The 16,995-nt window shown below is 38.5% G+C and overlaps 1 protein-coding gene across 1 annotated transcript in view; it reads right to left on the bottom strand.

The window, feature by feature from the left end:
• DOK6 (docking protein 6) overlaps nt 1-16,995 on the bottom strand; it is a 254,260-nt gene that overhangs the window by 104,033 nt on the left and 133,232 nt on the right. The window lies entirely within an intron of this gene.

Genomic DNA, 16,995 nt, shown 5'->3' with positions numbered 1-16,995 from the left:
TTCTTGAAAGAAAAAGTGCAATTTAGAAAAACTTTAGATATTATAGCTGAAATATTCTTTACTGCTTTTTAGGTGAGTCTGAACTACTAAAGCACTTTCTATTTCTAAAAGTGCTAGAGCATTTTTCTGGGAGCAAAGGAAAAAGTAATAAAATGATCTTCAAATGCTAAATTTCCATCTCTGCTATGTCTGTCAAGTTAGTCTGAATAATTAATTTCTTCAACTCTGTTCAACTTCTTTTGGTCTCAGAGCAATTTGGGCATTAGTTGAAACATTTATATGAAAATTCAAAACCTCCCAGTCCTTTATAAGTCCTGCATTGCATCCCATCAATGTACATCTGAGAGCTCTGTACCTGCCAGTCTACCAAGACGTAAATTCTCCAAGGCGTAACTCCTACACACACCACAACAGCACCCCTGTTCACCTCCAGCTTCATCCTTCCACTTCCCAAACTTAATATCATGAAATCTCTGGCATTGGTCAAACAAACAACATCTCAAGTTGGTGTTAACACACTGTGAAATCACAGCTAAGAAAAATCATGCAACTACCCTGACTGTCTATTATCACAAGATAGGTTTCTCTTAGGGAAACTTTCGGGAAAGTGGGCTTGGCACCAGGCAAGCACCCTCAGCATCCATGATCCCAGTCAATCTCTATATGATCATTTTTAGGAGTGGATGACTCCAAAAGTTAGAAATGTCTGTATTAAACTGCCACAGTCTTCTAACTCCTATTTTTGGGGACATCTGGAAAATACTTTTGTGACAATCTCTCCAGTATAGTACTGCAATTTGGAGAGAGAAAAATATTGCATGCAAGCCCCAAAGCATTTAGTGATGATGACTCATTGTAATTAGTGCAAATTTATATCCAAGAAAAAACTGTTCTGTGCCTAATTGGTACAGTCATCAAATTATTGCCTGGTTAAGCATAGATCTCACATGACAGAAACATTTGCTGGACAAGAAAGGGAGATAGGCATGCAATTCCAGGTCTCCAAAAACCTTTGGATACCCTCCTTTGTTCAGGGTCTTGAATAATCCAGGAAGAGATTGTTACTGATTTATTCTGGCTATCAGCTGACTGAGTTCCCAAACAGACAGCTCAAATAATAGAGACTATTTTTGGATTTTTGATAGCCAAATGTGGTTGTTGTCAAAAGAATTTGGGGAGACTTCTTCAGAGTGTTGTGGGGGAAGCGGTTTCTCTTAACCTTTCCTGCCTTCTTTCAGTCTTTGTCTCAGGACACAGATCCCCAAAGTTGGTCTTCTCGTAACATTCTCAGCTTCTTGTTATAAGAGACAGAACATTCTGTCAGTAACATCCAGATGACATTTAACTTTGTATGTGAGAAGAAAATATTGAGGTAATAGCACACTGTTTTTTCAGCACTTCTACAGATACAGCCTCCTTAATGGAAGTAGAAGATAGGTATATCTCTGGGTAGCAATAAAAATTTATGGCTTTTAAAAGGAGCAAGATGAATTTGTTTAAAAACATTCTGTTCATGCATGAAGAAACTTCCCTTCTGTTTTCCCTTCCTCTCCTTCAGCTTCGCTGGATATTCATGGGGTCTGTTGAACCAAAGCCACGCCTTAGAAATCACACTTTCCCATGGAGAGGGTGTCATGCCAGGGAGATGACAGAACTGGACCCCAAGACATGCTGCCATATTCTGGCAGTGTGTGGAAGGGGCATGGGGGCAGCGCACCCGTACACAGGTAAGTCAAGCTGCCCCTGGGAGAGTTTCCACTGAGTTGCCTAACATCTGCTTCCAGGTACAGATAAACACAGGGCAATCACTGCAGAAAGGTGGTAGCACAAAGGTGACAGTGCAAATCTAGGTAAATGCTCCCATGTTTCCTTCCCTTCTTTTCTGCCTAAGCTGTATCACAGAACAATATATATGCTGAAAGAATGCACAGCTCTGTATAAAGCTTGTAATTTTTCCTGAAGTGTGGTCAGGACATAACATTTTATGTATTTTACAAAATGCACATTTTATTGGTTTCTTTCACTGTGCCTGCACCCAGACTGAAAGGGCATGTACTGGAAATGTAGAATGAGATGATGGTAAACAAATACTAAACTAACCTTTCAAATATTACAAATACCTAAGGAGAAAGGGAAAAATATTGGTATTTCCATAAATCCAGCCTAACATCAATATATATTCAGAACAGGACTCTTATACAAAGGCAATAAGTTCTATTTATATGTATTCTCACATCACATTTCCAGGAGATATTTTCAGAAACAAACAAACAAATGCATTGTTCTAGAAAGCTGCTTCCTGTGTGTGTCTTTGTTTCATCTCCTCAGTCTGTCTGCCTCTCTCTTTTACAGCAAAGTCTAGATCTTGAAAGTTTGGACCCAGACACTGCCTTTCAGAGTGTTTGACTCTGGCAGTTTAATTTAAGCTGCTGCTGCTTTGCTGCCAAACACCGATGATTAGGCCCAGATTAGACCATTCTCCAACTGCCATACAGAAGAAACTTATCTTAGTATGAGCATTATAAGACCATGGCTATATTTTGCAAAGTGTAGGCTGTAACATGTATTATACTGCTTTATAACTCAAAATTTCTATCTTACAAAACTGATCAACTTAATGCTACAGAAAATAGATAGTTTCAATGCAGAACTGAAATATCTTCCCACAGAACTGCAAGGATTTGTGTCTGCTGTCAGAAGAATCAACATTATCTGCAAATATGTCTATAAGGTCAAGGGTGTGAAGGTAGTGTGTGAGTTAGTTTTGCCTAGTGCAGCCTGATAGCTATTGCTTACTTTCAGGGAATTGCTTTTAACCTTTTTCTTTACAGACATGTAAAATCTTCTTCAGAAGCACATGAATTACCTTTCAAAGCCAAAGCCTTGTTTTTCCTTTCATCACATGCATCTTTAAAGCAATTCACCATTCTTTTGTAAAAGATCTATAGAATGCTTTGTTTTTCTGGATAATGAATTAAATATTACCTGTTATTAAAAAAAATTATTTACTCTATGATACATAAATGCATTGTTCATGACACCAATCTTTAAGAATGACAGATATTATGTCACAAAACAGAAATATCCCAGTTTCTTCTTTATTTTGATTATATGCATATAATCAAACGGATGAAATATTACAGTGGAACTAAGTCATAAAAAACTGTCAGCAAAATTGTTCTCTTTAATGCACTTAGATTAGATTTATTGGTGGTAATGCTGAGTTTTTAGTCATAACTGGTACTTGTCATTGAAAAATTTAGTTTCCTTTTAAAATACCTGAATTCCTGGACTGAATGATAAATTGTAAAGCATGTTTTCACAGCTATAAATAAAATCAAAATACTTGCATTTTTATTTTTATTGTTATTCTATTATAAAATGCTACTATACAAATGTCATGAGGTGAGATAAAATGCAAAGAGATGGGAGACCTTAATTAGGCACTGTCTATTGTATAAGAAACATTGCTAAGAACTGTAAACTTGTTACTCATCTTGTTATTGGCAATATTATCCTGCACTTAAACTGAGCTTCTAGGTCATGCCTGAGGTTATATGTAATTTCTGCTTCAGTTCTCAGGTGATTAAACTGGTGCTGTACCTAGTCTGATCGCTGTATTGTAAATAGGTAATCCACAGGATGATAAGTGGGTTTGTTGATACAAAAACAATGATGATATAATATTGGCTAGTGAGATATACAATAGAAAATGAAATTTTAGATTTTTCTTTTATAGAAAATGAATTTTTCATAGTGAAAGCATTTTTCTTCTACTTGCAGTTTAAAACAGTTCATTATGCACAACATACTCTACAGGGAGGAGTAGAGATACAGATATATGGACACATTTAAATTCACTGTCCTTAGAGATTCACTGTCTTTCTATTTGGGCTCTAGATCTCCAAGGCTAGAGGTGGGATGGTTTTCAGACTCCCAACTTACGAAGCATTTTGTGTATGGACTTACCGCTGAGTCCTGATAACTTCATGTCCTTGCATACTTACCTCCTGTGTTCACATGGCACAATCCTACAGGAGCTTTCCATCTCCCACTACAAGTTGCCAGAAGAGTCAAATGCCTCCAGGCTGAGATAAAGCCCCAAAGAGTTGACCCCTATTGAACCCCTGATCAGTTCAGCTTCTGTCTCCTTGAATAAGGCTATTTCCTTTTCTGCAAGGAATCTCCATTCCAGGAGATCTCTTCCATCATTATAACCAGGAATTTATTGTATTTGTAAAAAAAAATGGTTCAATTTATATGCACCTCCTAAAGATAGACCTCATCCCCTTCTCATGTAAAGTGATGTGATCAATAAGTTAAGTTGGAAATATTGTGTGTACAATATTAGAGGGTGACAACAAACACTGTCCTTGTGCGAATCAAAAAACCTCACTTTCAGCTTTGCCTGATGTCAAACTGTACAAACCTAAAATGTTAGTTTCTTCACTTCTGAAACATTTTTATGTATTTGCTGAACAAATGGTTTGACTCTTCTTCCCTTTAAACTAAATTTATAAGAGGTCCAAATCCAACTAAATATTCCTACTCTGGAAGAAACTTAGAATCTTTCCTGTACAGACTAGTAGGACTTAGACCTGACATTCCCTACCAAGAAAGAAAGATGATGCTGAAAGATGTGCCAATTTATCTCTTCTAGAAATCACCCAGGCTTAATTAGAAGTTAATAAGAAAAAATATTATAGAATTCCCACAGGACTGATGTGCTATTACACTCCATCACATACAATATATGCATCAACTTAATTTTTTTTTTACTAAGAACACTGTTGCCTGAAGGCATGTAATTTCTTATAAAAATCAATAATACCTTAAAACATCTATCCTTTATCAGGATGTATATCATCCTTTGATGATTCAAACATAATTTTATTTCATAAATATTTAAAATATGTGATCTAACCACGTCTGTTACTTTGGGCACTTTTACTAAAGCATATCACACACAGTCAAACACAGATACAAATCAAAGGCAACGTGGCTATTTCTTATCTTTGTTCAGAGGAAGAGCGGGATAGTGCTTATTTTTGTAATAAGGTATTACTGATTAACACTGGTTATGCATGAATTAGGCAATTTTATTTTAAATTATAACTACAAAGCAATGAAGAGAAATATGTCCTATTTATTCTAAAAGAACAGAAAAACAGTCTATATACAGACTGAAACTTGCATTCAAATAGGTAGTAACACATAATGGGCTGTAACTCTGAAAGCAACTGGTTTATTAAAATTAGTTGTTTTATCTGTTCTGACACACGGGACTCATACATAGAATTTTTGATTGTGTTTCAAATAATACTACCTCAAAGGAAACTTTTTAGTATTTTTCTTGAACTGTGATTTTTGAATATTTTACCCAAAGTGTCATGTTATTACACAAGTGTAAACCACTGAACCAAAAGCCAAAGGAAAGTAATGAAGAAAAACCACAAATGCCGTTAAATTACATTAATTTACTGAAAATACTATATCTTCAAGCAGTGACAAAATATTTTAAAGGAATCCTGAACATATTCTTTGAAAAAGAAGTTGGTGAGTGAAGTTCCCAAAAAATTTCTTGTCATTGCCACTTTTTCTTTTAATACTATAAGACCCTTACTTTTGAACTACTTCCAGCTACTAAAATGTATGTATATTTTTGACTATACCATTAGTTTAATGACATACTCATCTTTCTTTGTATAATTTGAGCATTATAATTTTTTTACTTAAGGAAATACTGAATAATGATGCAATCAAGCTGAATGAATAATTACAGAATATGAACACACATATTCTGTAGCTTTAACTGTTGGCATATTTTGCTAATGCACTTTTTTTAACTGAGGGAAGATATGGTCTAAGTATTATATAAAAAGAAACCTTAATTTCTCCATCATTTGCTATTTTAAACTTGAGTTGGCATAAGGACAGAACAGTCCATTACAAAAATTACCAAAAGGCATTTATTAGCTTTTAAAACTGATACTTCTGTTATACTTATTTGGAGATTCAAGATACATCAAGAACAGGGTTTCAATAATTTTAATTTGACTATGTACCTGTGCTTGCAAATAGCCAGCTGTATATGCCTGTAGTTGTTGAGATATATCCTGAAAATATCCTGTTTGTCTCTGCAAGTCTGATCAAAAGTTTCAGCTTGAATAACAAGCACTCAGCTACTAGTTTGTCTGTTGTCCTGTCAATAATATAAGCACATACAATACTAAGTGAATCCTTTTGAAGGCAGTAACAGTATTAAAAAAGATGTATCATATAGATGTTTCTGTCCCTTAAACTATTTCCTAAAATAGACTTTACTTGCATATAATATCTACTTTTACCTGTGTTGCTCCTCTTTTACAGTGTAAAATTGTGGCAAAAGTGCACCCTGCACTCAAATCCTAAAAGAAATGTCCCACAAAACTGACTAGCAGTCCCTAACCAAAGTTGAAGTAGTAAGAAGGAAAGCTTCTCACATGAAATCTTGCTTGAGAATGCAGTTTTTTGTACAGAAACAGAACTTACATGACTTCTTTGAAAAAAATAGAGAATGTATGGGAAAATGAAGAAAAATTAATCTACAAGAAAGCAATTTCCTTTGCTCAATACTACTACTAATGAAACTTTAGGACATTTTTTGTCTTTTTTTTTCTTCTTTAGGTAAATGGCAATTTCTGATACTAAAAAAAGTGAATATCACTTCAGTCAGTGATTAGTCCTATAGAAATGAATGATGCTGTTCTAGGAAAAAAATGCTATTTAGTGGATAAATTAGTCCTTGAGGGTATATTTACAGGTATTCTTAAAAATCATGTATTCTGCTTCACACTGGGGACTAGTGACTCTCATTACACCCCAAATGTTTGTCAAGTCTTAATATGTCCAACAGATCAACAGTGAGCTGACAGAGCATCATTACTCAAAAATATGCCTTGCAAAATTTCACTCTTAATTCAAACATTCTTTAAAGTGCAAAGTAAGAATTATGAAAACCTGCCTAAACACAGAAGAAGCATTTATATTATGTCTTAAACTAATGGGTCAGTTAAAAGAATCTGGCATGGGAATTAGACAGTTCCCTAGGATTGCCAATCCATACCTGCTTCAACAGTTATTAATGTTAAATTGCAATTGCACGAAAGTAAAATAACCTCAGGCAGCTTGTCTGTAGTGGGAATGACATAAACACCATCAGTCAAGTGTCCAAAATGGGTCTGTCACCAGAAACATAACACACAGAGTATGCTATCACATCAACTTATGCAGCTACCTCATGATTGGCAGTCAGTAATAGCATTTTTCTGTCTTAAAAATTGGCTGTATTTCAGATTTAGTCTACTCCCACAGTATTTTTATTCCTCTTGGAAAAGTTATAGGGCTATTTCTTAAATGCATGGGAAATTTAATACCTTCTGTGTAAATCTGAAGTATTCTTCTCTCCTGTTGTCAAGTGTTTAAGTTATGGTCTAGTAAGATGATACCTTGGAGTTTTGATGTTTTGATTTTTTTAATTTTTGTAGATCTTAGAAGTAGTTATGTAGTAAATGTAGATTTTAGAGTAGCAGCATATTATCCCTTTACCCTTTAACACACCAGCTCAAACCCCTGTTACCCATTCCCATATCAATTCCCATAAATTCCACAGCCTGTTTTGTCTCTTTTTCAAGGTAGAATTATCGGGAACACCCTAACCCTACAGAAGAAGATACACCCATAGACTCAACAACCTTCAGGCCTAGAATTCTGGAAGGCCTCCAAGGACATTACATGCTCTGAGGAAGATGAAGAAGAGGGGGTCCCAAAACGCCCCAAGACCCAATTCCCAAGAGGCGTGGCGGGGGCAGAACCTGGGTGGTGGTTGGACGGGGATTGGGTGAAAATCATTATAAAAACTGTGGACATCTCTATTCCGAGAGCGTGCTTTAGGGGTATTCCAGAAAGCCTGGGGGCTCATTAAAGCCTTTGTATCCTTATCTCCTACCTAATTTTGCTTGGAGTCTTTTTTCCTCACAGCCATTTAGGCAACAAAGAGAATCCAATAACCCCCAAAAATAGTACAAATCCTAAGGTTCATTTGACTCGTTTTTTTTTTTTTAATACTTTTAATATTCAGTGTTATCTTTGAACTATTGACAAATCTTGCCACTTGAAGATCAGAAATATTGTTAGATAATATAAATAATTCTAAAAGCATTATTTTCCTATACAAAATCAAGGTGAAAAGGACTAGTTTTAATACATGGAAGAAAAAATGCATACTATTTTGCTTCATTGCTCTTAGGCCTTTGAACACATGACTTTCACTCCAGCCATCTGAATATCTTCTGCATTAAATCATAAGGAGTAGACAAGACTATCAGACTAGGATGTCTTTGTAATCTCCCTTTCTTTCTTTCTTTAGCTAAACACGCCTAATTAGAGCAAGACTTCAAGCTGTGAATACTTAGCAAGTAAGTAATTATGAAAACCTGCCTAAACACAGAAGAAGCATTTATATTATGTCTTAAACTAATGGGTCAGTTAAAAGAATCTGGCATGGGAATTAGACAGTTCCCTAGGATTGCCAATCCATACCTGCTTCAACAGTTATTAATGTTAAATTGCAATTGCACGAAAGTAAAATAACCTCAGGCAGCTTGTCTGTAGTGAGGAATGACATAAAACACCATCAGTCAAGTGTCCAAAATGGAGTCTGTCACCAGAAACATAACACACAGAGTATGCATATCACATCAACTTATTAAAGCATACCCCATGATTGGCAGTCAGTAATAGCATTTTTCTGTCTTAAAAATTGGCTGTATTTCAGATTTAGTCTACTCCCACAGTATTTTTATTCCTCTTGGAAAAGTTATAGGCTATTTCTTAAATGCATGGGAAATTTAATACCTTTTGTGTAAATCTGAAGTATTCTTCTCTCCTGTTGTCAAGTGTTTAAGTTATGGTCTAGTAAGATGATACCTTGGAGTTTTGATGTTTTGATTTTTTTAATTTTTGTAGATCTTAGAAGTAGTTATGTAGTAAATGTAGATTTTAGAGTAGCAGCATATTATCCCTTTACCCTTTAACACACCAGCTCAAACCCCTGTTACCCATTCCCATATTAATTCCCATAAATTCCACTAGCCTGTTTTGTCTCTTTTTCAAGGTAGAATTATAGGGAACATCTTAACCCTACGGAAGAAGATACAGCCATAGACTCAACAACCTTCAGTCCTAGAATTCTGGAAGGTCTCCAAGGACATTACGTGCTCTGAGGAAGATGAAGAAGAGGGGGTCCCAAAACGCCCCCAGACCCAATTCCCAAGAGGCGTGGCGGGGGCAGAACCTGGGTGGTGGTTGGACGGGGATTGGGTGAAAGTCTTTATAAAAACTGTGAACATCTCTATTCCGAGAGTGCGCTTTAGGGGTATTCCAGAAAGCCTGGGGGCTCATTAAAGCCTTTGTATCCTTATCTCCTACCTAATTTTGCTTGGAGTCTTTTTTCCTCACAGCCATTCAGGCAACAAAGAGAATCCAATAACCCCCAAAAATAGTACAAATCCTAAGGTTCATTTGACTTTTTTTTTTTTTTTAATACATTTAATATTCAGTGTTATCTTTGATGCCGAAATTTTGCCCCAAAAGGCACGGAGAAACTGCTTTAGAGACAAAGTTTGTTTCTTTAAAGCAGGAGGTATTTTATTGCAACGCGTTGGGAAGCTCTCCAGGTCACCCTGGGCAAAGAGCTTCGTCGTGTATAATCAGCATAGCTCTTTTATACAGTTTTCGAATATAGGATTACAACATAATCATGCATATTCATTAAATTGCAACATCTAGTTGTAATATTCATATGAAGGCGGAGTCTGGGCGGAGTCTTCAATTTGGGGAGATTTCACGGTGGGGGTTCCTGTTGCCTTCCTCTGGGCGGGGGTCGTGTGTGAGTCTTCCTCACTGTAAACTTCTGAACTTTCTTTCGATCTTCTCCTTTTAAGGCAGTTTTGGCAAACACAATAAGGTCAGGCTGACTTTTGGCTCATCCTACGATTTGCTGAGTTGCTATCTCTGTGAGGAATGCAGCTATCTCTCTAGGACTGCTCTAGGATTCGCTGAGTTGCTATGTCAAGGACTGCCTAGTTTCCTAATGTTAAGGTTTTGAAATTTCTCTTACAATTTTGTGTTAACCTTTATGTTTCAAAGTTTTAAGTGAGTGGTTTCATTCCCCTTTTCTTATAACTTACTGAATTCTTTCACAAGTTTTAATCTCTAAGGGACGTTGGTAAGATTGGATCATTGCCTAAAGTGTTTGGGTTTTTGTCATTAAGGATTTCAGTCTGGTCCATAGGTATATGTTTGTGAGTGTTAGTAAAAGTATAGCTATGGTTATGATTAGTATTGGGTGCACAAGGTAGTGGAATACTTGAGTTGCTGTTGGGGAATGCCCTGTAAAAATATCCCACTAATGGTAGTGCCGTGTCCATATTCACACAGGACTTTTACTCAGGGGCTTGGTACCCAAACAATTATCTGTTTCTTCCTCTTGCTTGTTCTCCGGAGCTTTCTTGATTCGTGAGTAATGAATCCATGTAGGTCGCTCTTTGATCCGGACCGCGGTGAAGGTGGTCAGCAGAATTTGGAAAGGTCCTTCCCACTTTTCTTGTAGGGGTTTTCCTAAGAGATTCTTAACATATACCCAGTCACCGGGGTTGAACAGGTGTAATTTACAATCAGGCTGTTTGGGTTGATGTTCTATCACCACAGCTGTACTTTTATCAAAATGTTTCCTAATAGTAATTACATAATCATAAATGTACTGATTACCTATTTGGTCTATAGCATCTCCATTTACAATCTGCATAGCATAAGGTCTTCCATACGGTATTTCAAATGGACTCAATTTTTCTTTTGATCTAGGTTTGACTCTCAGTCTAAGTAGAGCAATAGGCAAAGTTTGATACCACTGCAAATTGGTTTCCTGGCATATCTTAGCAATTTGTTGTTTAATCAGATGATTCATCTTTTCGACTTGCCCACTAGCCTGAGGCCGGTAGGGCGTATGTAACTGCCACTTAATTTGTAATGCCTTGCTTATTGCTCTTACTACTTTTGCACAAAAATGCGTACCTCTGTCTGAAGATATACTTCTCGGTACCCCAAATCGGGGTATTATTTCGTTTAGTAAAACCTTGGTTACTTCTCTTTCTTTATTTGTCCTACAAGGGAATGCTTCAGGCCACCCAGAAAATGTGTCAGTTAATACTAATAAATATCGAAACCCCCCTTTTCTTGGGAGTTCTGAAAATCAATTTGCCACACTTCACCTGGGAATTTACCTCGATTTATGGCTCCCTGATGTACCTTCGTCCCAGTATTTGGATTATTCTTTAGGCATCGTCACATTGAGATGTGACGTATTTTACTGTAGTAAAGAGTTTTGGTCCTGCTATTCGGGTTTGTAAATATTGATAGAGTGGGTCTAAGGCCTAATGGGCTTTTTCATGTTCTGTCTTTACAAACTGCCACATTAATTTTTCAGGTATTATTAGTTGACCTGTTTCTAACTGTCCCCACCCGTTGTCTAACAATTTACCCTTGTTCTTTTTAATCCATCTTTGATCTGATTCTTGATAATTTGGTTGAAAATCTGTATCTAATTCTCCCGGTATTAAGGCTGTTATGGTTATTTCTTCAGTTTTTGCAGCAGCTAATTTGGCTTCTGCATCTGCCTTCCTATTCCCTATTTCTGGAACTGTGTTACCTTTCAGGTGTCCCTTACAATGCATTATGGCCACCTGCTCTGGGAGTTGGACCGCTTCTAACAACCTTAGAATTTCTTCTGCATGTTTGATTGTTTTCCCCTGGGCAGTTAATAGTCCCCTTTCTTTCCAAATTGCTCCGTGAGCATGTACGACAGAGAAAGCATATTTAGAATCAGTCCAAATGTTAATTCGCATACCTTCTGCTAATTCCAGGGCTCGGGTAAGAGCAATCAGTTCTGCCTTCTGGGCCAAGTCCCTGCAGGTAGGGATTTGATTCAATTACCTCTTCTGTTGTGGTCACTGCATAGCCTGCCATTCTTACTCCTTGCTTCACGAAGCTGCTGCCATCCGAGAACCAGTTGTCCGCATCTTCAAATGGTTCCTCCTTGAGGTCTGGACGACTGGAATAGACTGCCTCGATCGTTTCCAGGCAATCATGTTCGAGGGGTTCTGCCGGAATTCTTCCTTCTAGAAACGAAGCTGGGTTGACAATGTTAGTTACTTGAATGGTTACATCATCTGATTCAGCTAGGATGGCTTGATACTTTAGGAATCTTGAAGGCGATAACCAATGGTTACCCTTTTGTTCCAGCACTGCTGAGACAGTATGAGAGACCAACACAGTCATTTTCTGGCCTAGCGTAAGCTTTCTGGCCTCTTCTATGTTGATAATCACTGCGGCCACTGCTTTTAGGCACCCAGGCCAGCCTTTGCTTACTTCATCCAATTGTTTGGAGAAATAAGCTACAGCTCTCTTATGTGGTCCCAACTGCTGTGCTAGAACTCCCAGAGCCATCCCCTGCCGCTCATGGGAGAATAACCAAAACGGCTTAGTTACATCTGGAAGACCCAAGGCTGGGGCTTTCAAGAGTTCTTGTTTCAGTCTTTTAAAAGCTCCTTCTGCCTCGGGAGTCCAGGTTAAGGTACTCGTAGTCCCCTTTAGTAAGTCATATAGTGGTTTGGCAAGTATTCCATATTGATGAATCCATAATCGGCACCAACCTGTCATTCCCAGAAAGGCCCGTAGATCTCTTACCGTTTCTGGTCTGGGCATCTGACAGATGGCTTCTTTTCTTGCTGTGCCTAGAGATCGTTGTCCTCTGGAGATTTCATATCCCAGGTATATCACTTTTTCTTGTACCAGCTGTGCCTTTTGTAGAGAAACTCGATATCCAAAAAGTTTAGCAGGGAAATAGTCCATTCAATGCACTCCTCTTCTGTTTCAGTTGCTATTAATAAATCATCCACATATTGTAGAAGGGTGCCATTTCCCTGTGGCCTTTCCCATTGTTCTAATTCTTTGGCCAATTGGTTTCCAAAAATTGTGGGACTATTTTTGTATCCTTGGGGTAACACAGTCCAAGTTAATTGAGTCTTTCTCCCTGTTTTAACAGATTCCCATTCAAAGGCAAAAATTTTCTGGCTTGTCAGAGCTAAGGCTAGGCAAAAGAAAGCATCTTTTAAATCTAATACTGTGAACCATTTTAAATCTTCTCTCAATTTGGTCAGAAGGGTATAGGGATTCGCTACGACCGGGTGCAAGGTTTTTGTAATTTCGTTTACTGCTCTTAAATCTTGGACTAACCTATATGTTCCATTCGGTTTCTTAACGGGTAGTATTGGTGTATTGAAATCTGATTCACACTCTACCAATAATCCCAGTTCTAGAAATTTCTCTATTGTTGGTTCAATTCTTTCTCTATCTTCCGACCTCAGTGGGTATTGTTTTCTTACTACCGGTTTTGCTCCTGGTAATAACTCAATATTAATAGGAGCCGCTCGTTTTGATCTTCCAGGTACATCGGTAGCCCATACCAGTGGGTATACTTCACTCATGATACGTTCAGTACTACGACTTTCAGGTTTTGGTTCTATGTAGCTGATTGTCAAACTCAAAGCTGCTATTAATTGTTCATCATTTACTTGAAATTCAAGTTTATCCTTGTTGAATTTTATTACCGCCCCTAGATTTTCCAATAAATCTCTGCCTAGCAAAGGCTTTGGAGAATTTGGCAGATATAAAAATTGGTGGATTCCCATTTGTTTTCCAATTTTGTATTTAATGGGTTTTAAGAAGTAGGCTTTTTCTGGTTGGCCCGTTGCTCCCACAACCTGTACAAATTCATCACTTCTGGGTATCAGTTCTTGATTCAAAACCGAAAATGTTGCTCCCGTATCTATTAAAAAGTCTAGTTCTTTTTCACCTTCCCCTAGCTCTATTTTAACCAGTGGGTCTGCTAGGGAACGACTCACCGGTCCCCCTCATTCGCTATTTTGATGTGCAATGACAGCGTTTGTAGGTCCCTTTCCTAGGAGAGGGCATTCTCGTCTCCAGTGTCCCATCTGCCAGCAATTAGCACACTGGTTTGATTTTATCCCAGGTGAATGGGGCTGAAACTCCCTTTTCCCATTTCCTTTGGCTGGGTAACCTCTACCTCTGCCTCTGGTATTGTATTCTGGGGACTTAACATTTGGGGCTGCCGCTACTGCTGCCACTATTCGCGCAAATCTTTTGTCTTCCTTTTTCTTCTCTTCTTTATCTCTGTTGTTGTACACTTTCCAAGCCTCATTCATCAATGTTTCTAGGTTTCTGTTTGCCGGGTGCTCAAGCTTTTGCAATTTCTTCCTGATATCTGGGGTACATTGTCCCATGACCAACCCCAATAACTGCTGCTTCCCTTCTTCCGATGCTGGGTCGAGAGGTGTATACTGCCTCATTGCTGTCCTAAGCCTGTCCAAGAATTCTGAGGGAGTTTCATCCTTTCCTTGTCTAACATCGTAGAGCATTGCCCAGTTAATGGCTTTAGGTATTGCATTTCGGAGACCTATTGCTATTAACTTTCTATATTGCACCAGCCGCCCGTACTGGACTGGATTGTTCGGATCCCACTCTGGGTTCTGATTGGGGAAAACTACCTCTACTCTTTCTGGTAGTAACGCAGCATGCTCTCTTCCTGTTCTTAATACTAGTTCCTTTTCTGTTTCTGTTAATTCTGACAGCATTACCTCTATGTCCTCCCAATCAATGTCTTGATTCTTTGCCAGTAATTCGAATCTCCTAGCTACTCCCTCTGGATTCTTTCTGAAATTTTTCGCCTCTTCTCTCCAGTTATTTAAATCACTTGTTGTAAATGGTACTTTTATTCGTGCCTGCTCCCCTGCAATAGGCATTATCCTTCTAAGGGGAGCTATTGTATAACCCCCTTCGTCTCTCTCTTTCCGTGCTGCATATCTAGTATATTATGAATAACTAGTCCCTTTCCCAGGATCTTTTTCCTGGGTTTCGAGATCTATTTTATTCTTTCTCTTCCCTGTTCTCTTTTCCTGTCTTCGTTCCTCACTCTCACTTCCCAAACCTTCTGCCAAATCATCCTCTATTAACCCCCTGGCGTGGTTTACACAGTCCAGCCGCTTTTCCTTCTGTATTTGGACGAGGCGCTGTCTACGCTCAACCCGCTCTGAGACACTGTCCTCTTTGTCCTCCTCTGTCCCTTGTATCTCTCTTTTATCCTCTATCTGAATGACTATACTCAATTTCTGTGAGTTGTCTGCCTTTTTGTTCTGGCTAACTATATCATCATCATCACTGCATCTTAGTTCAGGGAAGCCACCCCCCTTTCTGGTGCTCCCTGATCCTGGCAGGCAGCCTGGTCCTGGCGGGCCGCCTGGACTTGGCGGGCTGCCTGGACTTGGCGGGCTGCCTGATCTTCGTGAGGTGTTTTCATCTCTTGGCGTACTGCAATCTCCTCTCAGTTTAGGTGGGCTACTCTGGTTTATTCCTCAAGGTGAAGAACATATCGCAGTACATTACTTCGTCCCATTTGCCTAGCCGACGGAGGAACAACATGAGTTGTAAAATCGTGTTATAATTAATTGTTCCCTCCGGAGGCCATTTTTCATCATCATCCAACTTATATAGAGGCCACCACTGTGTACAGTATTTTAAAAGTGTCTTTTTACTTATGTTTCCCCCTGGAATCCCCCCTAAATCTTTCCAATGCTTCAAGACACATCCTAAGGGGGTTTTCATATTTATATCTTTCCTTTGCTGGCCTCCCATTGCTGTTTTTCTAAATCTATCTCTTTGCTTTAACCAGATTTTTGTTTTTGTTTTTTTCTTTTTTTTTTTTTTTTTTTTTTTTTTTTTTTTTTTTTTTGTCAATACTTCATACACACAGTTTCCAATCGCTTCGTCCGTCTCTGCCCTGGCTTCTCGCGAAGAACAGGAACCGCAGATTAGGACTCCGCACTCACTTCGTGCTTATTTGCACGTCTCACTCACACGCATTCACACCTGTACACTTTTAGATGAAACGTTCTTACTTTTTAGCTTTTTCTCTTTTTCTGTTTTTTTTTTTTTTTTTTTTTTTTTTTTTTTTTTTTTTTTTTTTTTTTTTTTTTTTTTTTTTTTTTTTTTTTTTTTTTCTTTCACATTCCAAAGCCCTTTCTCGAGAGCAGCTATTGGAACCGCTCCCAGAGATTGGCACCACTCCCAGAATTTATCAAAACCTTCCCAGACGTTTGGAAATAATCCCAGATTAGTTAAAACACTACAACAGACAAGCGATACGACAGACAAGCGATACAACAGACAAGTTTTGCCGGCAAACTTATCCGCTCCGGTGGGACTCTAACCCACGATTACCTGGAAGCCCACCCCGAGGCCGGGACTCTAACCCGATTTTTTTTGGGACTCTAACCCAAAATACCTGGGGGTGGCCAAATCCAGGCCGGGACTCTAACCCGTAGGGGATTATATGCTGGGGCGTCCCCTCAGCGTTCCCCTGGGGGTAACGTCTTACCCCCGTCTCAATAGAGCGCTTTCTATTCCGAAAACATATAAAGCAAAACACAATAACATATAAAGCAAAACACAATAACATATAAAGCAAAACACAATAACATATAAAGCAAAATACCTCTTAATTTAAAGCAGGAGTTCTTGTCCGCCGTCGCACGTAGGTCCGAGGGGTCTGAGGAGTCTCTACCGACAAAAATCCGCCGGCAGGGCCCAGAGAGTCCCTAGACCCCCAGGCCCTGGCTCAGGAGGACTAAAACCTCCTGCCTGGCTCGCCAAAAATGATGCCGAAATTTTGCCCCAAAAGGCACGGAGAAACTGCTTTAGAGACAAAGTTTGTTTCTTTAAAGCAGGAGGTATTTTATTGCAACGCGTTGGGAAGCTCTCCAGGTCGCCCTGGGCAAAGAGCTTCGTCGTGTACAATTAGCATAGCTCTTTTATACAGTTTTC

This window comes from Myiozetetes cayanensis, unplaced genomic scaffold (genome assembly GCF_022539395.1).
Source record: "Myiozetetes cayanensis isolate MyiCay16 unplaced genomic scaffold, myiCay2020 scf1, whole genome shotgun sequence".
NCBI lineage: Eukaryota > Metazoa > Chordata > Aves > Passeriformes > Tyrannidae > Myiozetetes > Myiozetetes cayanensis.
The sequence above is the reverse complement of the archived record's forward strand: the minus strand, read 5'-3'. Positions and strand labels throughout refer to the sequence as shown.